Source organism: Hordeum vulgare, chromosome 7H (assembly GCF_904849725.1).
Source record: "Hordeum vulgare subsp. vulgare chromosome 7H, MorexV3_pseudomolecules_assembly, whole genome shotgun sequence".
Classification (NCBI taxonomy): Eukaryota; Viridiplantae; Streptophyta; class Magnoliopsida; order Poales; family Poaceae; genus Hordeum; species Hordeum vulgare.
Genome location: NC_058524.1, coordinates 8,888,578 through 8,903,442, shown reverse-complemented (window position 1 = coordinate 8,903,442; position 14,865 = coordinate 8,888,578). Strand labels below are relative to the sequence as shown.

The window sequence follows — 14,865 nt, the reverse complement described above, 5'->3', positions numbered from 1 at the left end:
GAGCAGGGAGTTCATCGGGCTCGGGATTAGGTAAGCACATGGTAATACCGGATCCATCTATGCCTAGTCGATCTACGGCCACAACATTGGTATCATGAGCCACTAGGCAGAGATCTATTCGGTACAAAGAAAGCTAGTTCCCCACCCCTACGAACCCCAGATGGGCATGGCACCGAGGAAGGCTACGGCCTCGTCGGAAAAGAAGCGCCGCCGCAAGGCCGCGCCTGTTCCTCTCGATCCCCACACGCATCGGCAAGCCGAGGTGCGGGGAAGAAGAACCTACCCCCTCGGGGGCTAAGTACGGATCAAGATCCGAAAAGAAAGACAAAAGAAGATCGGATTAAAACCGACAAAAGACAACAACAAAAGAAAGGGGAACTATGCAAAAAGGAAAAGGGCGCCACTACCGAACCGTTTGACGGCGGCGCGTTCACCCTAGAGGTGCTCGCGCAGCCGGCAAAGGGGACGGAGATGGCGCCATCGAACTGCCCAAGGTTGAAAGGGATAGCAGGGTGTATGGCACCCCAACGCCCCCCTTGACGGCGGCTCACTCTCCCTCGGGAGAGGGCGCGCACCGGCAAGAGGAGCGGAAGGGGCCGCCGCTGCATCTCCGGCGGGGCGAGTCGCCTCCACGCGAGAGAAAGAAAAGGTGCCGGCCGGGGCCCTATCCGGCGGGGCGAGTCGCCCCAAGAACAGGAGCCGACGGTCTCCTCCTCGGCGGGGTCAGAGAGCGCGCGGCGCGGGGCTCTCGGCCGCCGCGGCCGGCGAACTCTCGCCAGCAGGAGGAGCCGTCGGGCACCCGAGAGAAGCGAGAGGATAGAGCGGCGCGGGGGAAATGAGGGGTAGGGTTCCCCTCCCCACCGGCTCACCAGTTTTGTTCCTCCGAGCGGCGCGCTGCGCCGTTGGATTCAACCGGACGGCTGAGATGTCCTCAGGGGAAACCCTAGCGCCAGGAGGGGCGGCTGGGCCTAACGGGCCGCGCGCTGCGCCAGGCCGAGGCCCACCGGGGCCGAGGCAATGCCTCTCGCCAGCGGGAGAAAGCCGGCCAGGCCGAAGCCGGCCCAAGAAAGCAAAGGCCTCGGCCATTTTCCCTTTTAAAGGATATTATGTTTCTGTCTATTTAGACAGATATAAAAGGGTTATCTAGACATTTTTTCTAGGAAGATATGTTTAGAAAAATAGAAAGTAAAAAAATGCTCAAAGTTTCTGTAATTTTTTACAGCATTGCTATGTATTTTTCTGTAAAGAAAAGTGGAAAGTATTTTGAGAATAAAATAGCTTTCTCAGAAAAAGAATAGTTCATGAATTTTATAAAAGCATTAATAGAGTTCATGAATTTTATTTTAATGTCAGAATTAATTTCTGTTAAGTTTTGAGGCACATGAAATTTTATTTCACGTTTTCCGCTGCTGTAAGCAATATGGAATATGATCATGTTGTTATTCTGACCGACGTTGTTTAATCACACGGTCATATTGCATGTTGCAAAATGATGCATTTATTTCTATCATTTGCCCAACGGCAATGTAGATTAATATGCATAGGCAATTATATGATTATATTAACCAACGTTATTTAATGCATATGATTGTCGTACTGATTTCGCTTATTTGGTGATTTCAGGAGGTTTTCATCTCATGAGTTGCCTCAAAGAAATTCCGACACTCAGGGGAGACAACTACTCTGAGTGGAGGAAGAAGGTGGACATGGCCCTCTGCATAGCAGAGGTAGACTGGGTACTGGAGGAACCACAGCCAGCCGCACCTGCAGACCCAGAGAGGGAGGCTGATGAGGATGATGAGAGCTGGGACAAAAGAAAAGGAAATTATGAAAAGGAGGTCATGTCCCACTCCATCAACAACAGGCTTTGGTTGAATGCCAACAAGAAATGTTTGGCGTTCATAAAGAACACCATTGAGACCACTATCGTGGGATCAATTGCTGATTGCCCTACGGCAAAAGAAATGTTGAATAAGATAAAGAGTCAGTTTACTGGCTCTTCTAAGACGTATGCCACCCAGCTGGTGACAGAGAGCTACCATGGTGGTGGCCATGGCATAAGGGAGCACATCCTTAGGATGAGCCACACTGCGGCTAAGCTCAAACCTATGGATGCGGACCTGGAGATAAAACTAGCTCTCCTTGTCCACCTGGTGATGGCATCTTTGCCCAAGGAGTTCGAGACGTTTGTTGTTAATTACAACATGCAGCCCGAGACTTGGGACATAGAGAAAGTCATCGCCATGTGCACTCAGGAGGAGGAGAGGATTAAGGCCTCACATGGTGGATCTATCAACTATGTGAAGGATAAGAAGAAGGGTTTTCCGCCCAACAAGGCTTCTCCCTCCAAGCCACAGGGCTATGGCCATGGCAATAGCCATGGAAATGGCAATGGTAAAGCTCCTGCCTATTTTCAGCATAGGCACATTCCAGTGGACAAGGAGACTTGTATCGTATGTAAGGAGAAAGGGCACTACAAGAAGGATTGTCCTGTTTTTCTAAAGACCTTCATGGCGAAGAGAGGTAAAGATATAGTTTCTTTTGTTAATGAATCCTTGTATACAAAGTTTATGAAATCTACTTGGTGGATTGACTCAGGAGCAACTGTTCATGTTGCAAATTCTTTACAGGGATTCAGTTCGACGATAACTATGCCAAGAAATTCAAGAAGAATTGAAGTTGCGAACGGTGTCCAAGCCGAAGTTGAAGCTGTGGGTGACGTCTCCTTGGAGCTAGCCGGTGGTTTCAAACTTCTGCTTAGGGATGTGCTTTTCGTACCTTCATGTAATAGGAACTTAATAAGTGTTTCCTGTTTAGACAAAGATAATTATCACTGTTTCTTTGGACATGGCAAATGCGCCATTTGGTCTATTAATGATTATGTTGGGGATGCATTTCTTCATGATGAGCTTTATTTATTATCGCTATGTGAAAAAGCACCCTATGTGTTGAATGTGAATGAACAAAGTACTTCGTCAAACAACGATCAAAAGAAAAGAAAAAGAACTCACGACTCCTCGAAACTATGGCACTGTCGATTGGGCCATATTTCGAGGGGGAGAATAGAAAGATTAATTAAAAATGAAATTCTTCCAAAGTTGGAGTTCTCTGACTTAGAACAATGCGTGGATTGCATTAAAGGGAAATATGTAAAACAAATAAAGAAAGGAGCAAACCGAAGCACAGGCACGCTGGAAATTGTCCACACTGATATTTGTGGACCGTTTCCGGTGAAAAGTGTGGACGGTTATGATTCGTTCATAACGTTCACAGACGATTACTCCCGCTTCGGATACATTTATCCAATTAAAGACCGACATGAAGCATTGGATAAATTCAAGATATTCAAAGCTGAAGTTGAAAATCAGCTTGATAAAAGGATTAAGATAGTGAGGTCTGACCGTGGGGGGGAGTACTACGGTCGACACACTCCATATGGTCAAGTCCCTGGACCTTTTGCAAAATTCTTGCAAGAGACTGGCATTGTTGCCCAGTATTCCATGCCGGGCGAGCCTCAGCAAAATGGAGTAGCTGAAAGGCGTAACCGTACTCTCATGGATATGGTACGCAGCATGATGAGCTACTCAGACCTTCCGTTGGGATTGTGGATGGAGGCGCTTAAAACCGCCATTCACATTCTCAACAGAGTTCCAAGCAAGTCGGTGCCCAAAACACCACACGAGCTCTGGACAGGAAGAGTGCCATCCCTACAACACTTAAGAGTGTGGGGATGCCCTGCGGAGGCCAAAATGTTTAATCCAAATCTTGGAAAGTTAGACCCGAAGACAGTGAGTTGCCATTTCATTGGCTACCCTGATAGGTCAAAAGGTTTTCGTTTCTACTGCCCAGAAAGATACACAAAGTTTGTGGAAACGAGACATGCTGTCTTCTTAGAGGACGAGATGATGAGGGGGAGCCGGGTAGCTCGGACAATTGATCTTGAGGAGAAAAGGGTGCATGCACCCATTCCGATGATTCAAGAGCCATTTTTTTCACTACCCGACGTAACTCCAACCATGACAACTGCGGGAGAAGACCCGGAACCTGTCCTTCAGGAGCCGACTGAACCCGTTGTTGATCATGAATTGGAAGTGCAGCAAGAAATAGTAGAAAGTGTGCCCGACAATGAGGCACTTAGAAGGTCTAATAGAACAAGAAGATCCGCTATTTCTACTGATTATAAAGTATACAATATAGAAGTGGCCCACATGGAAGGTGATCCCACCACATATGAGGAGGCCATTAAAAGCCCTCACTCATCAAAATGGATAGAGGCAATGGAAGATGAGATGAAATCGATGAGTTCTAATCATGTTTGGGACTTAGAGATTATTCCTAAAGGAGCAAAGACAGTAGGCTGCAAATGGGTCTACAAAACAAAGTATGACTCTAATGGGAATGTAGACAAGTATAAAGCCCGACTTGTCGCAAAAGGATTTACACAAAGAGAAGGGATAGATTACAACGAGACCTTTTCTCCGGTCTCTTGTAAGGATTCCTTCAGAATCATAATGGCACTAGTTGCTCATTTTGATTTAGAGCTGCATCAAATGGATGTAAAGACGGCGTTTCTAAACGGTGATTTAGAAGAAGATGTCTACATGAAACAACCCAAGGGTTTTATCATGGAAGGCAAGGAAGATCTAGGTTGCCGTCTAAAGAAATCCATTTATGGGCTAAGGCAAGCCTCTAGACAGTGGTACATCAAGTTCAACGATACCATTAAAAGATTTGGATTCCAAGAAAATGTTGAGGATAATTGCATTTATGCTAAGTTTAAACATGGGAAATATATTTTCCTAATCTTGTATGTGGATGATATCTTGCTTGCAAGCAATGGTATTGGTCTACTACAAGAGACAAAGAAGTTTTTATCCTCACATTTCGACATGAAAGACCTTGGTGAAGCTTCATATGTTTTGGGCATTGAAATTCACCGAGACAGGAAGAATGGAGTCTTAGGACTCTCACAGAAAGCATATTTAGAGAAAGTTCTCCAAAAGTATAATATGCACAAGAGCAAAGCTACACCTGCTCCCATAGTCAAGGGTGATAGTTTTGGGAAATATCAATGTCCCAAGAATCAGTATGAGCTCAATGAAATGAAATCAGTACCGTATACTTCGGCTGTTGGAAGTTTACAGTATGCACAAGTGTGCACACGCCCTGACTTAGCTTTTATCACCGGAGTACTCGGTAGATATCAAGCAAATCCAGGCCAAGAGCACTGGAAGATGGCAAAGAAAGCTTTGCGTTATGTGCAAGGCACAAAGGAAATCATGCTGACATATAGGCGATCTGATTCCCTAGAGATAAAAGGGTACTCCGACGCCGATTTTGCGGGAGATAGAGATGATAGAAAATCCACGTCTGGGTACGTGTTCACTCTCGCAGGGGGAGCTATTTCATGGAAAAGCTCTAAACAGACCATAGTTGCATCGTCTACCATGCAAGCAGAGTTCATAGCATGTTTTGAAGCCACCGGGCAGGTGATATGGCTAAAGAAATTTATACCCGACTTGAAAGTGGTAGATTGTATCCACAAGCCACTAAACATATACTGCGACAACCAGCCCGCAGTATTCTACGCTCACAACAACAAGTCCAGCAATGCTGCCAAGACAATAGATATAAAGTATTATGTTGTGAAAGATAAAATCCAGGATCAAACTATAAGTCTCGAGCATATAAGTACGAAGTATATGCTTGCGGATCCGCTAACGAAAGGCTTACCACCCAGTGTGTTCAAGGAACACTTAGCCGGCATGGGTTTGATGGAAAGCCTATGATCCCTGGATAATAAGAGGCCCAGAAGTAAATGAATTTGTTTCAAAACAAAAGGTGTGTTGTGGCTGTATGATTCTATCGGCAATCAAGCTGTGACGATGAGACATGCTCTGCACGCCTATATGTGATGGAATAAATAAAAGTATAAAGTCAAAGTGAAAGTTGAGATCAAGGGGGAGAATGTTAGGTTGATCTCTTCCGCGTGGGCCCAACGGCCCACCGGGCCGTTGATCTATGCGCCCTGATCGGGGGCGCCCAACCCGTTATGGTTGGTGGGCCCCTGTGACCTGCGCTATATATATATAAAGTGGTGGGGGCCGGGGCGCACGGTACGAGGTTCACCGCGCCGCCAGACACCCCACCTAAATCCCCTTCCGATCTAGGGTTTTGCGCAGTGCTCACGGGAAGCACCACCAACGACTACACCTCCTACCTCAAGCCACCGACGACTACACCGGCACCAATGGCCGGAGCAGGGAGTTCATCGGGCTCGGGATTAGGTAAGCACATGGTAATACCGGATCCATCTATGCCTAGTCGATCTACGGCCACAACAACATGTTCATACTCATTGAAGGGCTCATATTCTACAGTTGTTTGGGCTGGTCTTGAAGGGGTGATTTTGAGGATATAAGAGTTACCCCTTTAATGTTTCGGGGAGATATTTGGAGGCTATGTTGTTGCTTAAATTATTTAGTGCTGCGTCCTCGAATCCACGGGTTTGCATACTATGCGGCTGCAGTGATGTGTACATGGTGTGTTGCTGGCTTGACAATTCCGTTGAGGCATATTAAAGTTTCTTGTCTTTAGTATGTAATGATCCTCCAAGAAGTATCATAGGATAAAAAAGGAGACGGTGGTAGTTGATCTTTGCTACAAATATGGACGCTTTACACGACTTCTACGAGCAAGACTGAGCTGGGTTATTTTAATTGATGATTAGATGAGGCTGGCCCCACCCTAAGAATCAGGAAGGAAGATCAATGAGGGGAGAAGGGTTGGTCTGTAACTTCCCGTAAAAAAACGTAAGTCTAGCATTTTTGGTGGTAGTTGGGTTTGTGGCAGATGATAGGGTTTCCATGCAGTAGAGTCCCTCATGGTGAGCCTTTTGAGCTTGTTTGTGAGATTATCAGAGGTACCTGTTTCCGCTTACCATCTTGTGTCCGGGGGAGAGGAGGTCATCCGGACTTGAGTTTGAGTTCCTGTAGCAACCTGACATTCAGTGAAACACACGCTGTGGTCGAGGCCGAGGAAATCGTGTTGGAACCGCTTGGTAGAAATAAGAAGCAACGTGGTCAGGTAAACAACAGAGATGGCACACTAGCTGGTTGCCCCCACCAAGGCCGCAGATTGGGCATCATCCAACATGGGTGCGATCACCGCTGCCACCACTAGCAGGAGCGTAATCACCACGTGACGAGTTGGGACCGCTGCCATGGTATCCCTGGTTCTTGTTGTTGGAGCCGTAATTCTTGGCACCGGGCTTGCTGCCGAATGAGGCATCATTGGTAGAGTGGATGTTGGAGTGGAACTCAGCCTTCCGTGCCTCAACACGCTGCTCCGTGTTCAACAGGTGTGCAAACATATCATGGTTCAGCATGGGAGTAGCACGGGAGGGCAGCACCTCAATGAAAGCATCATATTCACCGTCCAATCCAGAGAGAAGATATAAGATAAGTTCATCATCCAGAAGAGAGGTCAACCAACGGAGGTGAGAACATCCGAGGGGGATTTCACTTTGTTGAAGTAATCCATCGCCGCCATCGTGCACGCCGGAGAGCCAACCATGGAGCCCACCATCTGAGGCCGCCGACCCGACATACCAGGTCCGACACACCGCCATCCAACCACTTCACAACAAACTCACCATGGTAGGAAGAGCGGACGGCTCCATCCACTCTTAGACTGGCATCAACCATTGATTCTGGGTTAGCGCCTCCACCGTAGGAAGTGCCCACACCTGCATTTCCAGCCAGCCCAGGTAGACAAGGGGGGACATGAATCGATTCTTTCCGGTGGTTGTCGTCGATCAATCCTTAACCCAGCCCTCGGCCTCGCCCAAGCGAGCACGCACAACGCCATGTCCATGGTATCCGGTGCCAATTCAACAGTACAAGCAGCGATGTCACGACCACCACCAAATTACCATGGCACCCGCGAGAGGAAGACGTCGCTCGTGAGTATATCCTAGGCGAAGACCAACCTCACCTACCCAAAGTATCGTGGTGCCGATCAATGAGTGGAACAAGGACCGCAAGCGGAAAAACAGGCATGGTGCTGGAGTGGTGCCGTATCTGCTGCTGAAGCCGTCGGACGGCAATCCCATGGCGAAAACATGATAATGGAGATGGGCATTCCCAACAGCATCTCCATTTGATCGAGTTGCATGCGGCCATATGACCATTTTATGCTGGCTTGTTCAGCAAGTAATTTAGTTGTGCAAAACCCGACAACCTCTCACCCTAAGTAATGTTCTTGTTTGTCAGTTTTCACTTAATTTTTCACTTAGTGTGCAACAATGTGTAATTAATATTCACTTTGTGTGCAACAATGTGTATTTTTTCACTTTGTGGGAGACAATGTGTAATTCATAGTCTCTTACCAATGTGTAATATATCTTTGGCCTAAGGTTTTCATGTGCTTGCATTGGAAATATTTCGGTGTGCTCAAGTCGTTTGGCCAAATCCAACAAGGCTATAGGTGTTTGAGCATGACCTAGGAACCCTGGTCTAGAACTTGTTTACTAGTGGACTTGTCCTTGGTTCACAGACTTTTTTGCTTCACTGTCTGATTTATGTGGCATATTAATTTATCATGCCTAGGGGAGTCTTGCGGTGGTTGGCCCTAATGTTTTCTGTCATTCAAATTTTTGATTTGCTTCATTTCGGCCTCCTTGATCTAGACACCGACGGATTGCGGTCTTCCGTTCGGAGATCTAAGCTTCTGGCACATGGCGCCCTAGATTAGAATTGATCTGTTCGGGCATGCCCTCACCCCTCCTAGAGAGGATACATGAGGGCTTGGCGCTAAGCTTTGTTGCCTTGCCAGTGCCATGGGACATGTCTAAGTATAGATTTCCACGGCATTGACAGTGGTGAAGAAAGTCATGGTGGCTGTGATCGGAGGCTTGTAACGGCGGAGAGGAGTTTTGGTTGCGTTGAAGAATGGCTCCACATGTTTTTTCCTGCGTGTTGGGTGTTGAAGACCTGCAGCGGCGGCCTTGGCGGGAGGGGGCAGCAACATAGGTCGACAACATTTTTGGGGGTGCTTCCCAAGTAGCGAGACGCTGAAGGGAACAACGCCCAAGGTCCGTCTTTCATTAGTTGTACCTGGCAATGGTCTTGCGAAGGCATTGTTTTTGGGATCAAGGACACTCTCAAGGGTGAAAATTAAAGATCCTTGTTCGGGCATGATAACACTTGTACATTGTTTTCTTCTTTGATGTACCGCTTCTGAAGAACCTCTTAAGTAGTCCCGGTGTTGTCTTGGGTGGTAATTAGAGTGTTACTGTTGTGAGTGTTTCATCACTGTGATGGGGTCTTTGTTTTATACTTTGCTTTTTTTTTTGTTCTTGTCTGTGTGCACCCGTGATGTCTTTCGATGTCTTGTTGGTGCAGAGGCTGGATGTAGTTGGCATATTCTGTTTATCGAAAATCTACTTGTTTTTGTATATTTATGCATCAAACAAATAGCTTTTTATTGCAAGGAAAACTTTCGATCTATTCATCAACTGCCAACGTACTAGAAAGAAAACCTGAAGTTAAAAAAAATACATGTCCGTAGACCACCTTGCGATGACTAGAAGCACTGGGCAAGCCGAAGGCGCATCGCCATCATTGCCCCTTGCTACCTCTTGATCTTGCATTGGATTTTTCCCTTGAAGAGGAAAGGGTGAAGCAACACAGTAGCAGTAAGTATTTCCCTCAGTTTGCGAACCAAGATATCAATCTAGTAGGAGTATCAAGATGAAGCACCGATGTACCTGCGCAAAAACAACAAACTTGCACCCAACGCTGCAAAGGGGTTGTCAATCCCTTCAAGATTGATTGCAAGGTGAGATCTGAAGGCGGAAAGTGCAACAAAGTAAAAGTGTAGGGCGGAAAATATGATGTGAAGTAGACCCGGGGGCCATAGTGTTCACTAGAGGCTTCTCTCAAAATAGCAAATATTACGGTGGGTGAACGAATTACTGTCGAGCAATTGATAGAACCGCGCAAAGTCATGAGATATCTAAGGCAATGATCATACATATAGGCATCACGTCCGAGACAAGTAGACCGATACTTTCTGCATCTACTACTATTACTCCACACATCAACTGCTATCCAACATGCACCTAGTGTATTGAGTTCATGACAAACAGAGTAACGCCTTAAGCAAGATGACATGATGTAGAGGGATAAATTCATGCAATAGATATAAATCCCATATTTTTACCCTTGATGGCAACAACACGATGCGTGCCTCGCTACCCCTTCTGTCACTGGGTGAGGTCACCGCAAGGTATGAACCCAAAACCAAGCACTTCTCCCATTGCAAGAATCATAGATCAAGTTGGTCAAACAAAACCCACAACTCGAAGAGAATTACAAGGATATGAAATCATGCATATAAGAGATCAGAAGAAACTCAAATAAGATTCATAGATAATCTGATCATAAATCCACAATTCATCGGATCTCGACAAACACACCGCAAAAGAAGATCACATCAGATAGATCTCCATGAATATCATGGAGAACTTTGTATTGAAGATCCAAGAGAGAGAAGAAGCCATCTAGCTACTAGCTATGGACCCGAAGGTCTATGGTTAACTACTCACGCATCATGGGAGAGGCAATGGTGTTGATGAATAAGCCCTCCCTATCCGAATCCCCCCTCTGACAGGGCACCAGAACGTGCCCCAGATGGGATCTTGCGAAGACAGAACCTTGCGGCGACGGAAAAGTTTTTTCGTGGATATCTCCCGTGGTTTTGGATTTTTCGGAGATTTATAGACGGAAGAAGTAAGGCAAAGGAGCCACAGGAGGCCCACAAGCCTGCTAGGCACGGCCCCCATGGCCGCGCCTAGGGTGCTTGTGGCCTCCCCTGGTGGCCTCTGCCTTGGTTCTCACGCTCCCTGCGTATCTTCTGTTCCGGAAAAAAAAATCTTTTGAGAGGTTTTATTCCATTTGGACTCCGTTTAATATTCTCCTCTGAAAAGGGTAAAAAACACAGAAAAAAGAGAAACTGGCACTTGGCACTGAGTTAATAAGTTAGTCCCAAAAAAGATATAAAGGGCATACAAAACATCCAAAGTTTGACAAGATAATAGCATGGAACTATCAAAAATTATAGATATGTTGGAGACGTATCAAGCATCCCCAAGCTTAACTCCTGCTCGTCCTCGAGTAGGGAAGTGATAAATACTAAAAAAAATTATGTGGAATGCTACCTAGCATATTTGTCCTTTGTAACTTCTTTCATGTGACATGAATGTTCAGATCCGTAAGATTCAAAACAATAGTTTGCTATTGACATGAAAACAATAATACTTCAAGCAAACTAGCAAGGTAATCATGAACTTTCGAAATAACAAGGCTAAAGAAAATTATCCCTACAAAATCATATAGTGTGGCTATGCTCCATCATCCCCACACAACTAATTTAAATCATGCACAACCCCGGTATTGGCCAAGTAATTTTTTTCGCACTCTTACTTTCTCAACCCTTTTTCAACTCTCACGCAATACATGAGCGTGAGCCATGGATATAGCACTATAGGTGGAATAGAGTGTGGTGGAGGTTGTGAGACAAAAAGGAGGAGATGGTCACATCGACCCAACGTATCAAAGGGCTATGGAGATGCCCATCAATAGATATCAATGTGAAAGAGTAGGGATTACCATGCAATGGATACACTTAGAGCTATAAGTGTGTGAAAGCTCAAAAGGAGAACTAGTGGGTGTGCATCCAACTTGCTTGCTCACGAAGACCTAGGGCAATTTTGAGGAAGCCCATCATTGGAATATACAAGCCAAGTTATATAATGAAGATTTCCACTAGCATATGGTGGTGACAAACAAGAGACTCTCAATCATGAAGAACATGGTGCTATTATGAAGCACAAGTGTGGAAAAGATAGTAGCATTGCCCCTTCTCTCTTTTTCTCTCTTTTTTTTGTTTGGGCTCTTTGGCCTCTTTCCATATTTTTTTGTGTGTGGGAAACTTTGGCCTCTTTTTTTTTATTTCCTCACATGGGACAATGCTCTAATAATGATGATGATCACACTTTTATTTACTCACAGCTCAAAGCTTAGAACAATGATGACTCTTATAGGAAATGCCTCCGGTAGTGTACCCGGATGTGCAACGATCTAGCTTAGCGTATGACTCGCTAGCTATCTTACGATCATGCAATGACAATATGTAAGTGACAACACAAGTCATGAGACGGAATGGTGGGAGTTGCATGGCAATATATCTCGGAATGGCTACGAAAATGCCATAATAGGTAGGTATGGTGGCTATTTTGAGGAAGGTCTATGGTGGTTTTGTGTACCGGCGAAAGTTGCGCGGCACTAGAGAGGCTAGCAATGGTGGAAGGTGAAAGTGCATCTATACCATGGACTCACATTAGTCATGAAGAACTGACATACTTATTGCGAAAGTTTTTATTAGAAATTGAAACAAAGTGCTAAACGCATACTCCTAGGGGAAGGGTTGCTAGGTGTTAACCATAGCGCGATCCCGACCGCAACACAAAGGATGACAAGCAATGAATCAATTTTGCTTTGACTTCCTAACATAGCGGTTCACCATACGTGCATGTTACGGGAATCACTAACTTCAACACAAGTATTTCTAGATTCACAACACCCTACTAACATAACACTTAATATTACCAAATCCATGCCTCAAAAATATTTGAGAGGAATCAAACTTCTCTTTCTAATCAATGCACACGAAATTGTAAGTTTTATTGTATCCTCTTTGGGCGCCTATCATCTTTGGACTACTTTCATAGCACAAGCCAACTACCAAGTTACTCAGAGAGAGCACTCTGAAAAAGATATAAGTGAAGCTCGAGAGTTCTTATTTCTCCAAAATATTGCACCTCCGTGCTCTAAAAGATCTAAGTGAAGCACATAGAGAAAAGTTATCTAGCTCAAAATATATAAGTGAAGCACAACGAGCTAAATTGCCTAACTCAAAAGATATAAGCGAAGCTCAACGAGTATTCTAGCAAATTCACGATGAGTGCATGTCTCTCTCAAAAGGTGTGCAGCAAGGATGATTGTGACACAACAAAAAGAAAGGACTTCTACGATACAAGACGCTCCAAGAAAAACACATATCATGTGGTGAATAAAAATATAGCTCCAAGTAATGTTGAAGACAAAAGAGGGGATGCCTTCCCGAGGCATCCCCAAGCTTAGGCTTTTTGGTGTCCTCGAATTTGGCTTGGGATGCCTTGTGCATCCCCAAGCTTTAGCTCTTTCCACTCTTTATCCCTTTGTCCATGAGAACATCACCCAAAACTTGAAAACTTCACAACACAAAACTTAAACATAAACTCGTGATATCACTAGCACAAGAAAACAAACTACCACCTCTTTAGGTACAGTAGCAAACTTGATTTTTATTTATATAGGTGTTAGATTACTATATTGACACTTTCCCATGGCTAATACCCCCCCCCCCCGATACTATACCGAGTTTCATCAAAATATGCAATCAACACAACAAAAACACAATCTGTCAAAAACAGACCAGTCTGTAGCAATCTGTATACTTCGTATACTTCTGGCATCTCAAATATTCTGAAAAACTACGACAGTTTGAGCAATTGGCATATCAACCAAAAGGAAAAAAGAATCAACTCAAAAGCTCTTTCTGGATAAAAATTAAAAATAATTTTGTCAGCGAAAAGTTTGTGTCTTTTTCCAGCAGGATCAAACAACCATCACCAAACTAGTCATAAAGGTTTTGCTTGGCTCCAACACAAAAAGAAACACAAAAGACACAATCATAACAGAATTATGATGGTGTGGACGCAACAAAACAGAAAGCAAAAACCAAAGATAAATTCATTGGGTTGCCTCCCAACAAGTGCTATTGTTTAACACCCTTAGCTAGGCATAAGGTGATAGAATCACGTAACGTCGTCTTTGGTACTCAAACCATAGGTAGCCCTCATCATCGATTGATAAGGCAATCTTATTTTCTTTCTAGGAAAATGTTCCATGACCTTCTTTAATGGAAATTGAAATCTAATATTCCCTTCCTTCATATCGATGACAACACCAATAGTCCTTAGGAAAGGTCTACCAAGAATGCTAGGACATGTAGGATTGCAATCAATATCAAGCACAATGAAATCCATGGGTACATAGTTCCTATTTGCAATAATAAGAACATCGTTGATTCTTCCTATGGGTTTCTTAGTAGTAGAATCCGCAAGATGCAAATTAAGAGAGCACTCATCAATCTCATTGAAGCCTAGAACATCACATAAAGACTTTGGAATCGCGGAAACACTAGCACCCAAATCACACAAAGTATTGCATTCATAGTTTTTGATCTTGATTTTGATAGTAGGTTCCCACTCATCATGACGTTTTCTAGGAATAGAAACTTCCAATTCAAGTTTCTCTTCAAGAGATTTTATCATAGCATCGACGATATGATAGGTAAAGGCCTTGTTTTGGCTATAAGCGTGTGGAGAGTTTAGCATGGATTGCATCAAGGAAATACATTGAATCAAAGAGAAACTATCGTAATTGAATTCCTTGAAATCCAAAGTAGTAGTTTCATTACTACTCAAAGTTTTGATGTCATCTACTCCACTTTCAATGCTTTTAGCATCAAGATAGATGGACTCCGAATCATTGGGGCGTTTTTCAACCAAGGTGGATTCATATCCAGCCCCATCATCATTAGGTTTGACACTAGAAAACAAGGATTCAATGGGAGTCACACCAAGCACTTTAAGATCTTCGTGATTCTCATGACGAGAACACGCCTTTTTAAGCCATTCATGTCTAGCACGAATTTGGGCGGTTCTTTCTTTACTCTCATTCAAGGAAACACACATAC

At 44.5% G+C, this 14,865-nt stretch overlaps 1 non-coding gene across 1 annotated transcript; it reads right to left on the bottom strand.

Moving 5' to 3' along the window:
* Positions 1-7,344: 7,344 nt before the first annotated feature.
* On the bottom strand, positions 7,345-7,483 carry LOC123414467. The gene has a single exon (XR_006614430.1). It is a non-coding gene; the product is annotated as a small nucleolar RNA Z247 (small nucleolar RNA).
* Positions 7,484-14,865: the final 7,382 nt, after the last annotated feature.